The 17779-nt window shown below is 46.8% G+C and overlaps 1 protein-coding gene across 4 annotated transcripts in view; it reads left to right on the top strand.

Moving 5' to 3' along the window:
- Positions 1-17779, top strand: part of BRCC3 (BRCA1/BRCA2-containing complex subunit 3) — a 1142218-nt gene that overhangs the window by 265820 nt on the left and 858619 nt on the right. The gene's annotated exons all lie outside the window — the stretch shown is intronic.

Raw genomic sequence — 17779 nt, 5'->3', positions numbered from 1 at the left:
CATGGTTTCATCAACGTGTGTGCTTAGGATATCAGAGGAACTGATTAAATGAGTAGCTCTAATCAAAGACTGAAGCTAAAATGTCCTGCTTGCTCTGGCTGTTATTTAGTTATACTGTCCATGTGTTAGACAGTCAAATATTCCTGAAAAGATTCACTTTGTGAAGAAGGTACTTTGCTAATTTGATTTTCCCTAATCAACTTCTGTCTGAATTATTGTGTTTTCTTTTTTTCTGTTTGTTGTCCTTTCCTATTTGGCCTGGGTCATGCGTGAAAAGAGTCTATGAACCAGTTAACTTACGCGGGTAGTAAATGTACACAAAATAAAATAAATCGCAGTAGGGATATCGTGCCCTTACTCTTCGTCCAACTTCATCTAATTTAGCGGTGAAAATTAGTAATAATATAATCCTGACGATACATATGTTGAATCTTCTGGAAAAAGTGTTGTGCGTCATCCCTTCAACACCCTCCCTCCCCACTCACGTACTCCCAGTTGGACAGTGTACTCCTTCTGAAGCTGAAAACATGAGATGTTATGTGGTCCTATCTCGCCTACATTCATTACTGATGGGTTCGGTGCCGAGAATCGGCTCCGACTCGGCCGACTGTTTTCTAGCACGAAGTCTCTAATTGGCTGGGCTAACGGGTATCCCAGGATGCACCTCACCCAAACCCCCAGATCTCGTTTGCCGCTCGTTGAGTTAGGACGTGGTCTCGAGCTTCGCTGTGGCTAAGTACATTTTTTCACTAAACTTTCTAAAGTTTGATACCTTTCTGTCAGATTAAAAGCTATTCTCATAGCTATATTGTGTTTTGTGTGTGTTTGAGCCTGTTGGTTAGTTTTGTGGAGAGTGTGCGTGGTTTCCCTTGTGTTTGGCGGGCTAGGCCCGTTTAATTTAGAGGGACCTAGTCCTCTCCTTCGTATCGTTCTTAGTGTGTTTTTCGTCGATCCCTAAGGAACCGTTTAAATTAGAGTTCCTGTAGTGTTTCCCTCCTTCCTCCTGTTGTTGTTGAGTGTTTTTGTTGGTCATGTCTGTCTAAAGAGCAAAAGGAGCACAAACCCTCCAGGTTTAAAAAATGCTCTAAGTGTGCCTATAAAATGTCGATCACAGATGGGCATGCCATCTGTGTTTATTGCCTTGGTGCGATTCATTTACAAGAATCCTGCAGTGTCTGCCATTCCTTTAGCTCTAGGGTGCTGCAGGAAAGAAAAAATAAACTGATTTTGAAGGGCCTGGTCAAGCCCTCTTTTGAAGAGGATCTAGAATCTGCTTCTTCTTCTGGCAAGTCTAAATCCACCAGAACTAAGAAATGATCTCCGGCTCCATCTAGTTCCTCGGAGCCCCCGGAGAAGATTTTGAAAATAGTTACAACCTCCTCGGCTCCGTTGGCTTCAGAGCAGCAGGACAAGAGCCCTGGTTTCGATATTGCTTCCTCGGCTCCATTGTCCTCGGGGCCGCAGGGGGTATCGGTGGTACTGGAGTCGACCTCGGCTCCGATCATGTTGGAGCCAATTCGGAGCCGGTCACCCAGTGTTAGACAGGAATCGATAGGTAGGAGATCCTCATGTCCTTCAGTTGCCTCTAAATCCTCTAGGTTATCTGATTTGGACGTGGATAGGGTGGTCCAGAGGCTCCTTCAGTCACCGGTGTTAGCCAAATTGTTTTCGGCTCCGACCCAGTCGGCCCCGGAGCCTACCCCCTTGTCGGTACCGATGATTCCTCCTCCGAGCACCTCTGTGCCATCAGAGCCAGAGTGTTCGGCGCCGAGTGATGTCCTTACGCTGGCTCAGATACCCCTGGCGGGTTTATCGGAGCCGTCGTCGTCTCCAACCATTTCGGTTCCGTCATCTGGTTTCGGCACTCGGGTTTCCTCGATCGGGCCCGAGGGGATGCATCGGGACTTCTGTCGGCCCCGAGTCTCCCTCTCTGCGCTTCGGCTAGGGGGATCCCGACTCTGGTTGTGGTCTCGGAGATGGGTCAGTCCTCGGATTCGGGGGGACCCGCCTTCGAGGCCATGAGGAGTGCACTGGCCAGGTCGTCAGTGACATCACTTGGATTGGTCACTCTGTCCCCATACACCCCGGCTAGAGCCTCTGACGCCCCTCTATCTGTGGACAGCGAAGCTCGAAGGCCTGAGGACACCCCCATGAGTGGTCCCCAGCTTTCTGAGGGCCCCTCAGAGTCTGTGCCTGAGGAGCCTCCCAAGAAAAAGTTGTGCAAGAGGAAGCACATAGACTTTCAAGACGAGTCCATCACCTCTGATACCGACCTTAAAGATGCAGAGGGGTCCCATAAATCGTCCTGCGATGATGTCTCCTTCTCCGACATCCTGGAGATTTTGAGGCAGAGAGGCGATTGGCCTTCCAAGCCCCCCTCTGAGGAGGAGTCGGTATTCCTCAAGGACTTCGGAACTCAACCTTCCACCTCCTGGGTGTCTCCACCCTTCGATGAACTCTTAGACCTGATTTGTCGAAGGGTGTGGGAGCACCCTGATTCCGTGGAACCGGTGCCCAGTCATCCAAATAAGTTCCTGTCTACTCCCCTAGGGAAAGAGTTCTTGACAAAAGGGGTCCCTGTAGATGCCATGGTGGTGGCGTCAGCCACTCAGCAAGAAGTTGCAGGGGCTACTTCCATCGTCCATCCTCCTAACAAGGAGTCCAGGAGTATGGATCGCTATGGGAAGCGTACCCTGTCTTCAGCGACCTTTACACTGCGGTCACTGAATTACCTTTGTCACTTTACTCGGCTCCAGAGAGATCTCCTCAAAGAGTTGGGAGATACTTTGACGGGTAACATGCCTGAGGCGGTAGCGCAGACTGTTAACGCCCAGTTGTCTATCCTTGGTTCCATTGCAAACTCGTCCATGAGGCTCGTATCGTATGCAGCCGAAGGGGTGAGTAAGGCAGCTAGTTCAGGCTTGGCTCTTAGGAGGCAAGCCTGGATGCGCCTATGTCACTTTGCGGAGGCCTTCAAGTCTTCCTTCACTGACACCCCCTTCGATGGGTCCTCTCTTTTTGGACCCAAAGTGAATGACACTCTCACCAGATGTGCGCAGGAGGGTAAGACGTTATCTGCCGTAGGGGCCTGTTTTTCTCTTCCCTCTAGGCCTTATCCCAAGGCTCAGAGAGGAGGGAAGATGTGGTTCAAGAAGTCACAAAAGTCTTTCCCACCCACTCATGGTGAGCCCCCCCTCCAGAGGCAGAGGAGCGGGGAATTATTCTGGAAGACACCGTCCTAGGGGCAGAGGAGGCCCCCGCAATTTGGGAGACCACAACTCCTTTCGCGGATCTTGCTATCAGCATCCCTGAGGGATCGCCCGACTGTGCTACTCCGGAGCCAGTCGGGGGCCGTTTTTCGAGGCATCCTCAAGCCTGGGAGAGCATCACTCAGGATCGATGGGTGCTTCGAATAATCACCGGAGGTTACACCATTCCCTTTGCTTCACCCCCTCCCCCAGTCAAAAAAATCCCGGACGTTCCACCCAGTCAAAGGGATCAAGCAGCGCTAGAGATATCAAAGCTGCTAAGAAAAGGAGTCATCCAACCGGTCCCCTCAGACCATATCAGATCAAGAACTTGCTCAAGACTCTTTTTGGTGCCGAAAAAAACAGGGGAGCTGAGACCCATTCTGGATCTCAGCCGATTGAATCACTACGTCCTGAAGTCCAAATTCTGAATGGTCACTCTTCAATCCATCTTCCCATTGCTGGGAGAGGGAGTATGGATGTGCTCCATCGACCTCAAGGATGCCTATTACCACATCAAGATAAACAAGGCATCCAGGAATTATTTACGCTTCCGGCTGGGAGCCAGCCATTTCCAGTTTCGAGCCCTGCCCTTTGGTCTCACCACAGCCCCCAGTGTGTTTACCAAGTGTTTGGCAGTGGTGACAGCTCACCTGAGACATCTAGGATTCCAGGTGTTTCCTTACCTGGACGATTGGCTCCTTACCGCACCCACCAGGCATCTCCTCATTCAAGCCAGGGAGGCTACCATAACCCTTTCCCAAAGGCTAGGAATTACATTAAACTCTGAAAAATCTGCCTTTCTGCCCTCACAGCGTATTGTATTTATAGGCGCAGAGCTAGACTCTGTTAAAATGAGGGCCTTTCTACCTCAAGAAAGGATAACAGTGTTGCAGTCTCAGGTCCAGGCTCTATTGCCCCGGAAGAAGGTCCAAGCCAGGTTAGTTCTTCAGCTATTGGGATCCATGGCGGCGACCATCATGCTAGTACCCTTAGCCAGGCTACACATGCGGATCTTCCAGTGGCTCCTTTCAGTCCAGTGGTCCTTTCAAAAATTACCTCTCTCTCACTCAATTCTCCTCGCAGAGCAATGCAGACAGGATCTCCATTGGTGGCTATGTTCCTCCAACCTGGACAAGGGGAGGAATCTAGTTCCCCTGTCTCCTACTGCCACAGTGACCACGGGCGCTTTTCAGATAGGGTGGGGGGGCATTATCTGGGCAGAACGGTCCAAGGCACGTGGCAGGATCACGAGGTACACTTACACATCAGTGTCGTAGAGATGAGAGCAGTGCTATTAGCATTGCAAGCACTCCAGAGCTCTCTTCCCCGGGGAATGATTGCTATTCACTCAGACAGCATGTCAGTTGTTTGGTACCTGAACAAGCAAGGGGGAACCAAGTCTTACCCCCTTTGCAGAGAAGCCATGAGAGTGTGGAATTGGGCAGTGTCTTCCCAACGGTTTCTAGTGGCAACGCACATTCCGGGAAAATCCAACATGACAGCAGACAGGCTAAGCAGAGCTATTCTGATGCCTTACGAGTGGTCTCTGAACAACCGAGTTGCGACTCGGACCTTCAAAAGGTGGGGTCAGCCTTGCTGCGCTCTCTTTGCCAGTCCCCTCAATGCAAAATGCAGCAACTACTTCACTCTGATCCCCCCACAGGGGGTCACTCAGGGACGCTCTAGTCCACGTTTGGCCTTCCAGTCTGCTCTATGCCTTTCCTCCGTTTCCTGTGTTACCAAGAGTGATTCAGAAAGCCATTTACTTGGGAAGCAAGATTATTCTAATTGCTCCACACTGGCCCCGCCAGGTCTGGTTCCCCTTCCTTCAGCAGTACACAGTGGACGGTTCTTGGACTCTGGCTCCAGTGCCAGACCTATTGACTCATATGTCGGGACAGCTCCACCCCTCCCTACAGTCCCTCAGGTTGACAGCCTGGCTGCTCCACTTCCATCAATAGTTAGACTACATTCCCTTTCACTTGAGGTGGTGCATATCCTATCGTCGTCTCACAAGTCCTCCACCAGAAGAATTTACTCTAGCAAATGGAAGAGATTTTCCATCTGGGCTCAGGCCCAAGGCCTGGACCCTTTCACAGCCCCTATATCGGTGGTCTTAGACTTTTTAGCTATGCTCTTCTGACAGGGCTCCGCTCCCTTGACCATTAAGGTGCAGTTTGCGGCCATTTCTAACTTCCATGTATCCTATGAACCCGCTCTTATGGGCCATAAACTTTGCAAGGCCTTTTTGAAAGGAGCCTGGTTACTGCGCCCTCCTGTCTCAGAACCCGTCATGCCATGGGATTTAAATCTGGTATTGCAAGCCATCACTTCTCCGCCCTTTGAGCCGGGTGCCACTTGCGAACTAAAATTCTTATCCTGGAAGACGGCGTTCTTGGTGGCCATCACTTCGGCTAGAAGAGTATCAGAACTTCAAGCATTGTCCATTAGGCCCCCGTATTTGATATTCCATAAGGACAGGGTATCTTTGAGACTTAATCCGTCTTTCCTCCTTAAGGTGTCTTCTACATTTAACCTCCGCCAATCCATTGAGTTACCTGTGTTTTTTCCCAACTTCTCCAACAAAGCAGAGTTCAAATTTCATCAATTGGATGTGCATAGACAACTAAGATTCTATTTACACAGGACGAAACATGTAAGAAAATCGGATCAATTGTTTGTGTCCTTTTCGGAGAATAGAACGGGTAGCTCTGTTTCCAAGTGCACAATTTCCAAGTGGATTAAGGATTGCATTTCCTTTATTTACTCATCAGCAGGCAGAAATTTACCCTTCCCAGTTAAGGCTCATTCCACCAGGGCAGTCTCGACTTCAATAGCATGTCATGCCAGGCTTTCCTTGGATGACATTTGTGCAGCGGCCACCTGGGCTTCTCATCACACCTTTATCTCTCATTACAAGCTGGACGTGGCATCTAGAGGCCGGGCTTCCTTTGGTTCCATGGTTCTCAGGAGTATTTTCCTATGAGCTTCCCAGGTTAGAGGTGCTATGGTCGCTGTCCCATCAGTAATGAATGTAGGTGAGATAGGACCACATAACATCAGTTAGTTATGTACTCACCATAACGATCGATGTATGTGGTCCATCTCGCCTACATTCTTACGTACCCTCCCACCTGCCCCCTGACTGAAGGATTTTTAGGAAAATTGCTCTGAGACCCTTCAGAATCGGTTTATTCCTTTTTTCTGGTGGATGATATTCCTCTTAGTGAGGTTGCTGTATGTGGAGTGATTGCGATGTATGCAAACAAGATCTGGGGGTTTGGGCGAGTGCATCCTGGGATATCGGTTAGCCCAGCCAATTAGAGACTTCGTGCTAGAAAATAGTCGGCCGAGTCAGAGTCGATTATCGGCTCCGAACCCATCAGTAATGAATGTAGGCGAGATGGACCACATACATCGATCGTTATGGTGAGTACATAACTAACTGTTTATGGATTTTGGGAAGAAAGATGTTTGGTATTTTATAGCGACACATACTTTGACTGAATTGTATGAAACCAGAATGCAGTTCTATTATGAGCAGCAGAATAAATGGATAGAAGACACTTTACATTTACATTTCCACTGGAGCAAACTTCCACTGCCCTTGAGAAACATCTCCAGTGTTCATGAATTTAAAAAAACACTAAAACTGCATCTAAATAGTACCTGGTCTTGTCTTTGTAATAATCCTGCTCGAACCCCTGACCTATTCTAGCTCTGCTTTCTTCCTACTAATAGTACCTGGTCTTGTCTTTATAATAATCCTGCTTGAACCCCTGCCCTACTCTAGCTCTGCTTTCTTCCTACTAATAGTACCTGGTCTTGTCTTTGTAATAATCCTGCTCGAACCCCTGCCCTACTCTAGCTCTGCTTTCTTCCTACTAATAGTACCTGGTCTTGTCTTTGTAATAATCCTGCTCGAACCCCTGCCCTATTCTAGCTCTGCTTTCTTCCTACTAATAGTACCTGGTCTTGTCTTTGTAATAATCCTGCTTGAACCCCTGCCCTACTCTAGCTCTGCTTTGTTCCTACTAATAGTACCTGGTCTTGTCTTTGTAGTAATCCTGCTCGAACCCCTGCCCTATTCTAGCTCTGCTTTCTTCCTACTAATAGTACCTGGTCTTGTCTTTGTAGTAATCCTGATCGAACCCCTGCCCTACTCTAGCTCTGCTTTCTTCCTACTAATAGTACCTGGTCTTGTCTTTGTAATAATCCTGCTCGAACCCCTGCCCTACTCTAGCTCTGCTTTCTTCCTACTAATAGTACCTGGTCTTGTCTTTGTAATAATCCTGCTCGAACCCCTGCCCTACTCTAGCTCTGCTTTCTTCCTACTAATAGTACCTGGTCTTGTCTTTGTAATAATCCTGCTCGAACCCCTGCCCTATTCTAGCTCTGCTTTCTTCCTACTAATAGTACCTGGTCTTGTCTTTGTAGTAATCCTGCTCGAACCCCTGCCCTATTCCAGCTCTGCTTTCTTCCTACTAATAGTACCTGGTCTTGTCTTTGTAATAATCCTGCTTGAACCCCTGCCCTATTCTAGCTCTGCTTTCTTCCTACTAATAGTACCTGGTCTTGTCTTTGTAGTAATCCTGCTCGAACCCCTGCCCTATTCTAGCTCTGCTTTCTTCCTACTAATAGTACCTGGTCTTGTCTTTGTAGTAATCCTGCTCGAACCCCTGCCCTATTCTAGCTCTGCTTTCTTCCTACTAATAGTACCTGGTCTTGTCTTTGTAGTAATCCTGCTCGAACCCCTGCCCTACTCTAGATCTGCTTTCTTCCTACTGCCTGCCTTTTGCTTCTCTGTCGATCTCCTTACTCTTTTCGTATAGTTATATTATCATTATTACTGCTGATACTGTATTCTCCCCGGGCCTCAACTGAAAAAGGGTTATGCTGAGTTGGACCACCCCGGTTAACAAACATCAAGTAAATAAATTAAATAAATATTTGCATCATACGATCATAAGACGTTACCAGGCTGTTGGCCCTAAGGCCCTTGTAAGCCTAGCCAAGAGTTTAGCCAAGTCAGCACCTGATGCCCAAGTCCAGCAGGGACACGAGTGGAATCCCAGGGGTGTATCTTCTGTTTCCCATCCAGTTATCCAAGTTGCACTTAAAAAAAGGGATAATGAGGTACTCTGCTTGACATAGAGAGGGAGTCTGTTCCACAAAAGGGGGAATTTCTGGGACATAAATCTGTCCCGCCAACAAGTTATATTGATGTCACCAGGTTGAGGTCGCGCGTGTGGGTTACTCGAGCAGAGCTTGACTTGCGGATATGGAGCAGTCCCATCAACACGGTGCCTGAGGTTGCTTTGTATCCCAGACAGTGGTCACCTCTGAAGAGTCTGTATGAAACTGAGTAGAGGGACAGGGCTTTTATCCTGTTGGTGTAGTATAGATGTTTGAGGCTCTGGATTTTCGTGGTGGTTTCTCCAGCTGCTGCATGTGCTTCATGAGGTACATGCTGATAGGGGCATTGTACTCAATAATGGGCCTTATAAGGGAGGAATACAGGGATATTATGACCTCCTTGTCCCTGGATGAGATGCCTTTACTTATAAGGTGGGTCATGTAGAAAGTTTTCCATACAACGGAAGCAACATGGTGGTCAAAAGTCAGGTTGCTATTAACCTGGAGGCCCAAATTCCTTACGAATAATTCCATGCTTAGTAAGTTGTTATTAATGTGATAATTTGTGGGGACATCACAAAGGGGATGATGATGCATTTTTTGGTTTTCAGCTTGAGGCCATGTTTTTGACACCAGTAATTTGTTTGGGTGAGACCCTCTTGGAGGATGTCCACATCACTAGGGGAATTGATGACAGCACCCAGCTTGCAATCAAATCATCTGCAAACTTGGTCAGCCATAGCTCACTGGCTTTGGCCTGCACCTCAAAAAAGTATACCCCAAATAACAGAGGCTTCAAGACCGATCCCTGGGGTATGGCGCTCGTTACGGGTCTACTACTTGAGGTGACTTCCCCTATTTTGACTAGGTGGGTTCTGTCAGTGAGCCAGTTTGCTACCCATCTGAAAACATACGGATTGATGCCTAGTTGAAAGAGTTTATCTATTATGCTTGAGTGGGGAATAGTGTTGAAGGTTTTGACCAGGTCAAGGTAGGGGGTGTGCACCATCTTCCCTTCGTCCATGGCTTTGGTGATTGACTCAAAAAAGTCAACCAAGTTTAACAGGCATGACCTCCCCTTGATGAAACCAAACTGTGTGGGACTGAATGTTTGGAGGTTGCCAATGTCCTTGTCATAGAGGTCCATGATAATCTGCTCCATGGTCTTTCAGATCAGGCTACATAGGCTGATGGGTTAGTAATTTCCTGGATCAGTGGACACTCCACCTTTGTGCAAAGGTATGACAGTGGCTGTCCTCCACTCGGCTGGGATAAAGCCGGTACTCAGACTTTGGTTGAATAGGGTGCCTGATGGTGCTGCAAGTTCCTGTCTGACTTCATGTAGGATGCAGCCTGGAATGATGTCCTTCAAGAATGCATCTGCAGTCCTAACAAATGGGTTGTCCTGCCTCAGGCAGCCCTTCGGTCGGCCGGATTCCAAAGTCTGGGTCTGGCCTCGGCTGATGTCGCACTTCACCCGACGTCACTGCTACTGTCGATTGGGTATAAAAGCATCAGCCAACGCCATTTTCCTCCGTCTTTCTTGCCGCGCGGTGCCCGAAGCAGAAGCTGTTCGCAAGTGCCGGTCAGTCAGATCCAGAGATTTCTACTACTGAAGACTTCTAAAAAGCTAAGTACCCCGTTGGGGACTCTTTCTTGCCTCAGCCGATGTCAGAAAAAGTGAATAATTGTTTAACTTGTGGGAAACAAATACCTCATAAGGATTTCCACTCTTACTGCCTTCCCTGCTTAGGCCCAGACCACGACGTAGCAGCTTGTCTAGCCTGTGCTTCCTTCAACCGACGGACTCTTAGACGTCGGTCGGAGTTTGCGGAGGAGTTTTTTGATCCCGCTTTCGCTTACAAAATGCCGTCGGAGACTCCGACTTCCCAATTAGCTAAAAAGCGTAAGGAAAAGGACCGACACTCGCGGTCCGCGGTTTCGGCCGAAACCACGGTTAAGCCAACCGCGAGTGTCTCTGTTTCGGCTGAAACCGAGTCCTCGGTTCTTCCTTCGGCCGAAAGCATTCCTCCTGCAGCCGAGGCCTCACACAGCATGCCTGAATCTGCTACTGAATTTTCTCCTGCTGTAGCAGGCACCCAGGATTTATCAGATACTATTCCTTTAGACATATCTACTCCTGCACGTGGAGCTGCTAGGCCCCCTGCATCCATGTCTATCAAGGCTTTCTCTAGGGCTAAAGCAGCTAAATCTTCTAAGGCCTTGCCTTCTAAAACCCCCTCACACAGGCCTAGCTCTAGTTCCCAAATGCTTAGCCTGGCAGAGGATCTCATTACTTTGATCAGGGGATCCCAACCTCACCCTGACAGGGCCTCTCATCCCCCTCCAGAGAAGAGGCCTAGAGCAGAGCCCTCTGAACCAGTTTCTATGGATTATTCTTCTGATGATTCAGAAAACTCAAATCCTCCAGAAGGCCCTTACACTCCATATGAGGATTCTGACGCAGAAGACTCCATTCCTTCTGCCTCTCCTCCTGAGGAATTTTCTTTTGGGGAAACCTTGCATGCTATGAGGGAACAATTTCAATGGCAGGGCCAGGATTTTTCAGATTCTAGGAAACGGCTCAGGACCTTTTTGCATTTGCCACAGCATAGGCCTTTAGCCATTCCTCCAGTACTAACAGTTGTGGATGATGCATTCGATGATGCTTGTACTGCCCCTGACTCTCTACCTCCGGCGCCTGCTAAGCCCGACAGATACTACAGGGTCCCGGACACACATTATCACCTGTATAAGGCTCCTATTGCAGATCCTGAAACTATTTCTCAAGGCCCCAAAGCTGTAGCAACTGCCAAAAAACCCCCTCCCCTCTGAAAGAGAATCTAGAGCATTAGAGAGATGGGGTAAAAAAGTTTATACTTCTGCTACTCTTTCGGCTAGGGCTTTAAACTGTCAATTCCACATGATTCAGTATCAGGAATTTTTGTTAGATCAGTAAAATAAAAAACTATCCTCTCCTGAACCTATAGACCGTAAGTCCCTTCAGGATTTGGTACATAACACTCAGCAGGTCAGTAATCATTCCTTAAAATGCGGCTATGATACACTGGAGGCTTCCTTTAGATCAGCTATGACTGGTACAGTGATCAGAAGGCATGCATGGTTAAAAGAGCAATCCTTACCAGACCATGTAAAGTCAAAGCTCCTAGATGCTCCCATGGAGAAACTCAGTTTGTTTGGCTCCCCTGCACAGCAAGTGTTAAAGAAGATGGAGGAAAAAGCAAAATCTGTCCAAACAGTCAAGGACTTCTTACAGGTCCAGCCTCCTAGGTTTAGTAGAAATTGGCCTTCGAAGAATTGGTCCTTTCCAGACACCAGAGCACAGAGAGGCAGAAATAGGCGCTCAAGAGGCAGAGGTCAATCCAGAGGTGTCTACAGGGGATGTCAGTGGCAGCCTAACAACCAGAGAAGTACTGCCGCAGATCCAGCTACTACCACTTCCACAGGACAGTCACAGTGACTTGGCTCTGATACCGCCTACCAGGGAACAACTGGAAGCACCCTTAGGCGGAAAGCTAGCCTTATTCTCAGTAAACTGGCATTGCATTACAGGAGACAAATGGATTTTACAGACAATAGACAAAGGTTACAGGTTTCACTTCCATACTCTACCAAGGAAGAGAGGAATGCCAAACCTACCACCAAACCAAAAGACAAACGCTCTACAGCAAATAGACCACTTACTAAGGATGAGAGCTATAGAAAAGGTACCGGCTATGGAACAAGGACAAGGATTTTATTCCAGACTTTTCCTGGTGCCAAGAAAAGAAAACCAATGGAGGCCTATTCTCGACCTGTCCGCTCTCAACACATATCTCATTGTTCCAAAATTCAAAATGCTCACCCTACAGCACCTTCTTCCCATGCTGGGCAAGGAGGCTTGGCTGGTGACTCTAGATCTCAAGGAGGCATACCTGCACGTCCCTATTCGACCAGATTGCAGAAGATACCTCAGATTTCTTGCAGGATCAGAGCATTATCAATTCTCAGCATTGCCCTTTGGCTTATCTACTGCGTCCAGAGTATTCACGAAATGCCTGGCATCAGTAATTGCTCATTGCAGGCTTCAGGGAATTCAAATGTATCCATACCTGGACGACTGCCTGCTACAAGCGGACAACAAGATCAAATTAACAAAAGATTTGGAAAAAGTTATTCACCTACTGCAGGCCTTGGGATACACAGTCAACATAAAAAAGTCAAGGCTGGTACCATCCCAAAGGATTACATTCTTGGGTGCAGAACTGGACACATCAAATCAAATGGCATTTCTCACAGCAGAAAAGCAAAAGCAACTACCACTCTATTTCAAGGCATTAACAACGCAGAACCAGCTAACAGCAAGGAAAATCCTGCAAGCCCTGGGTTACATGGCATCCTGCATAATATTGATCCCACATGCCAGACTGCATATGAGGAAGTTGCAATGGTACCTAAGGAATTTATGGTCTCAGCACAAGCACAGCCTAGAAACCCAAATTCCAATAATTCCATGCCTGAAGCAAGAATTCCTGTGGTGGGCTCAGGCCTGTCAGTTGAACAAAGGACTGCCTTTCCACAGCCCTCACCCAAGCCAGACTATCACCACGGACGCCTCAGACCTCGGTTGGGGGGCACACATGGCAGACAAGTGTATACAAGGCCTATGGACACAGGATCAACTGAACCTACACATAAATCAAAAAGATGCTGGCAGTGAAACAGGCAATTCAGACATTCAGACCATTTCTTCAACAGGGTCATTTGCTGATAAGGACGGACAACACCACAGTTATGTGGTATATCAACAAGCAGGGAGGCACACATTCATATCCTCTATGCCGGATGGCAATGGACCTGTGGAATGTGGCCCTGAACCTCAACATTCAGCTCCAGGCCTTATTTGTGCCAGGAAAAGAAAATATATTAGCAGACACATTAAGCAGAACTACCACGGATGCCCACGAATGGATGCTGCATCCGGACATCTTCAAAACCATTACAGAGAAATGGGGGCTACCAGAAATAGACCTGTTTGCATCCCCACACAACCACCAATTGAGAAAATTCTGCACAAGGACATACCACCCACTTGCTTGGAAGGTGGACTCCCTATCCTTCAGTTGGGAAAACCTAACAGCATATGCATTCCCACCTCTACCTTTGATGCACAAAGTGCTACTGAAGATCAAAGAAGAGCACCCAAGGATCATACTGATAGCTCCAGACTGGCCGAGACAGCATTGGTACCCGCTTCTGAGAAGTATGTCTCGGACACACGCATGGCCTCTACCTCTAGTTCCTCTGCTGCTAACGCAGAACAACTTCAAGATCCTGCATCCAAACTTGAAAACACTGCAGCTAGCTGCTTGGAATCTTACATGAGACAAAATAACCCAGAACTATCTCAGAGGGTTAAAGACATTATCCTGGAGGCTCGCAGACCCTCCACAAGGAAGACTTATTCAGCAAAATGGAAAAGATACCTCATTTGGAGTGCAGCAAAAGGAGAAAATATCATTGGCAAACATAGCTAACATCCTGGAATATTTAGCAGAACTTTGCCACAATGGCCTGTCTTACTCCTCCATCACGATTCATGCATCAGCAATTTCAGCAGAATACAACATGGATCCTCCAGTCTTCTCTCATCCTCTACTCAGGCAGTTTCTGAGAGGAATTAAAAATGTAAAGCCTCCAAGGAAGCCACCTCTGCCTACATGGGACCTGAACTTTGTGCTGGAAAAGTTAACTCTTCCCCCTTTTGAACCAGCAGCAACAGCAGACTTACAGTTCTTATCTTGGAAAACTGCTTTCCTGTTTGCAATCACTTCAGCAAGAAGGGTTTCTGAATTACAAGCATTAATGGCAGTACAGCCCTTCCTTATCTTCCATCAGGATAGAGTGTCCTTGAGAACTAACCCTACTTTTATGCCAAAGGTGGTCTCCAGGGTATCATTGAACCAAGCTATCCACCTACCAACATTCTTCCCCAACCCACAGAACAGGGGGGAAAGACTACTGCACACCTTGGATGTACACAGACAATTGCGCTACTACCTGGACAGAACCAAGAGCAATAGAAAAACTGACCAGCTTCTAGTAGCATATGCAGCAGGAATGGAAGGAAAAGCAATTTCAAAACAGACAATCTCAAAATGGATAGGAAATTGCATTAGATTTTGTTACTCCTTTCATGGGAAGACAACTCCAGGAAACATCAGGCCTCACTCCACAAGGGCTACAGCCACTACTACAGCTTTCTTACGAGGAGTGGCTACCAAAGACATTTTAGAGGCTGCTACTTGGAGCTCCGTGCATACATTTGCCAAGCATTATAATCTGCCTTTATACTCCAGATCCCGAGCAGGTTTTGCCACTGCTGTTTTGCAAGGGATCTTAACTACACCATAATCTTCTTAGTACCTCCTCCCCCAGTTTGGCTATGGTATTCTACCCATTTGTTAGGACTGCAGATGCATCCTTGAAGGACATAGTACAGTTTTGTACCTACCATAAATGTAGATGTCCGAGAGGAATGCATCTGCAGTCAGGATTACCCGCCCTCCTTCCCCTCTGTGGTACTCCTAGGGTATTTGCCCATCTTGTAGCTAGCTGGGGGAATCTATTATGGTGTATTTGTTTGTATATATGTGCATACATGTTTATTTGTTGTTTGCTCTCTACTATTTGGAATCATTTGCATTTATCCAAATTTAGCCTTCCTAGAGGGCACCTGGCATCTGGGGCAAGAAACACTGAGGAAAATGGCGTCGGCTGATGCCTTTATACCCAATCGACAGTAGCAGTGACGCCAGGTGAAGTGCGACATCAGCCGAGGCCAGACCCAGACTTTGGAATCCGGCCGACCGAAGGGCTGCCTGAGGCAGGACAACCCATTTGTTAGGACTGCAGATGCATTCCTCTCGGACATCTACATTTATGGTAGGTACAAAACTGTACTTTATTGGGTCCCATGGAGGCTGTATTTTTTGCTTTTGAGAGGGGAGTGATGACCTGTTTCCTAGAGGTAAGGGGAAGGGGGCAGGTCCTGGGGATGTTCTGATTTACTGATGGGGGACAGTGGGGTGAAGTTTTCATTGAATCTGTCAGCCAGTAAGTTGGCTGTATCTTCATACATTGTGAAACAGTGCAAGTTGTTCTTGGGGAATTTCATAGCACTGCTTGGTGAGTGATACTAGCTAGATGGCATAGAAGCATAATTTTTTTAGGTAGTAAGCTTCATGATTTCCTGAGTCACAGGTGAGACAGGGAGATGGAACTGAACTGAGCATACACTTTTCTTATGGGAATTATACAAAACTGTTTTAAGTGAGGGCATCTGGCATTTTTTTGTGTCCACTGATGTAGCTGTCCAGGTGACTGTTATCTCATACCACTTTTTTTATCAACTGACAGAAATGTGGAAAGTGGAGGAAAGTAGGTAGAGCAGGGATGAGGTTCTTGTAGGTTAGATTTTGTGAAGTACCTGTTCACTTCTGTTGTTGTTGCATAGGTTTACAGATATTCCAAAGCCATCAAGTCTGAACTGTACCGGTCAGTCCTGGAGTAAATTTGTGGGCACCCATTCCGTCATCTAATTTATGTTTAAAGGAAGATAGTGAGCCATCCTGCTTAGCATGCAGGGGGTGTTTATTCCAGAGATTTGGGAATTGCTGAGTTTTAAACCTATCCTCCATCATGTTTTATTTATCTGTCAGTGAAGATTTAGGTCCCTGATTCTAGTACTGATAGAGGTATTGGACTTGGAAGAAAAAAAAATAGGAGGTCTCGGACAGTCTGATTTTTGGCAAGGCAAGTGAAACAGAGATCTCAAAAGTCTTTAAGGCACTGAGTAAAGGAATTGAGCTTCCAGACTCTCTCGGTAGCCCATGAAATTTAGAACTGTGATCTTTTTAGTTAGGGACCTTTGGGGTCTTTCTAATTGTTATGTTTACTGAGACATATCCTAAAGGGGGCATTTTATTCTATGATTGTCCTGATCAATGGTGAGTGTAAGGCAGTGATTACCTTTTTAGACTGTGATGAAATACTTTTGGCAATTAGCTAGGCTAAATAAAAGGTTTTCGTTGGTCAATGTAACATGATGGTCAGAAGAGAGGACCAAGTACCTAGGTCCCTATTTGCATTTCATTTTATAGAGGTATGGTGCCAAGACAGTATGATGAGAGGTGGAGGTGGCTACCAAAGTGGTGAGGCTACACTTTGTAGCATTTTGTTTGAGACCACTTTTATCACACCAACAGTTTACAAGGGCAAGTTCATTCCTGAGAGTTTAGGTATCATAGTATGACATTAACCAGTGTTTGCATTGTCTGTAGACTTTGTAAGTCATAGGTCTTGGTTCTCTTCTTGGAGAAGTGCAAGCACCAAGCCCTGAGGGATGCTGATGGTCATTTTCATACTTGAAGATGAAGCACTTGCAGTTTGCACTGCATGGGTCTGTCTTTCAGAAAGTTGGTGATCCATATTGTCACATGTCACACTTTGTGGTTCTGTCTTTCAGACAGTTGGCAGTTCAGGCATGGATCTGCCTTTCAGACAGTTGGCGATCCGTATCACGTTGCACTGCGTGATTCTGTCATTTAGACAGTTGGCTATCCCTATTATCACATGTTGCACCGTGCGGTTCTGTCTTTCAGACAGTTGGTGATCCAGGCATGGTTCTGTCTTTCAGACAGTTGGCGATCCGTATCACGTTGCACTGCGTGATTCTGTCATTTAGACAGTTGGCTATCCCTATTATCACATGTTGCACCGTGCGGTTCTGTCTTTCAGACAGTTGGTGATCCAGGCATGGTTCAGTCTTTCAGACAGTTGGCTGTCCATATTATCACATCACACTGTGTGGTTCTGTCTTTCAAACACTTGGCTATCCATATTATCACATGAGCCAGTTTTTAAAGCATTTAGGTTTTGTATGACAGCAGCCTGTGGAGTGGTGTCAAAGGCTTTGACCAGGTTAAGATATTCTGAGCGCAGTTCATGGTCTCCATCTATAGCCTCCATAAACCTTTCAAAGAAAATTACTAGATTAAAGTGGTTGTACCCCCTCACAAAACCAAACTGTTGGGGGTCAAGTCTAACAAGATTCTTGATATCACAGTTTCTGAAATGAGTTAAAATACTTTCCATGGCTTTGCAGATGAGGCTAGTAAAGCTGATATGTCTGTAATTATTGGGCGTGGGTCTGAATTCTAGCTGCCATATTCCATCTTCATTGGTAGAAAAAAGTGGAGAAAATTTTAGAGGAAGTCATTTGGATTATTGTGAGGTTACAATGTGTCAAGTTTTGCTAGCAGCCTGCTCATTTTTGGTATGAAACTGAATTTGTGGTAGGGAAAGTGAAGAGTAAATGAAAGGACTTTTTC

Source organism: Protopterus annectens, chromosome 15.part0, assembly GCF_019279795.1.
Source record: "Protopterus annectens isolate FY-2018-M chromosome 15.part0, PAN1.0, whole genome shotgun sequence".
In the NCBI taxonomy this organism is placed as follows: Eukaryota; Metazoa; Chordata; order Ceratodontiformes; family Protopteridae; genus Protopterus; species Protopterus annectens.
This window is presented reverse-complemented; position numbering and strand designations above follow the sequence as displayed.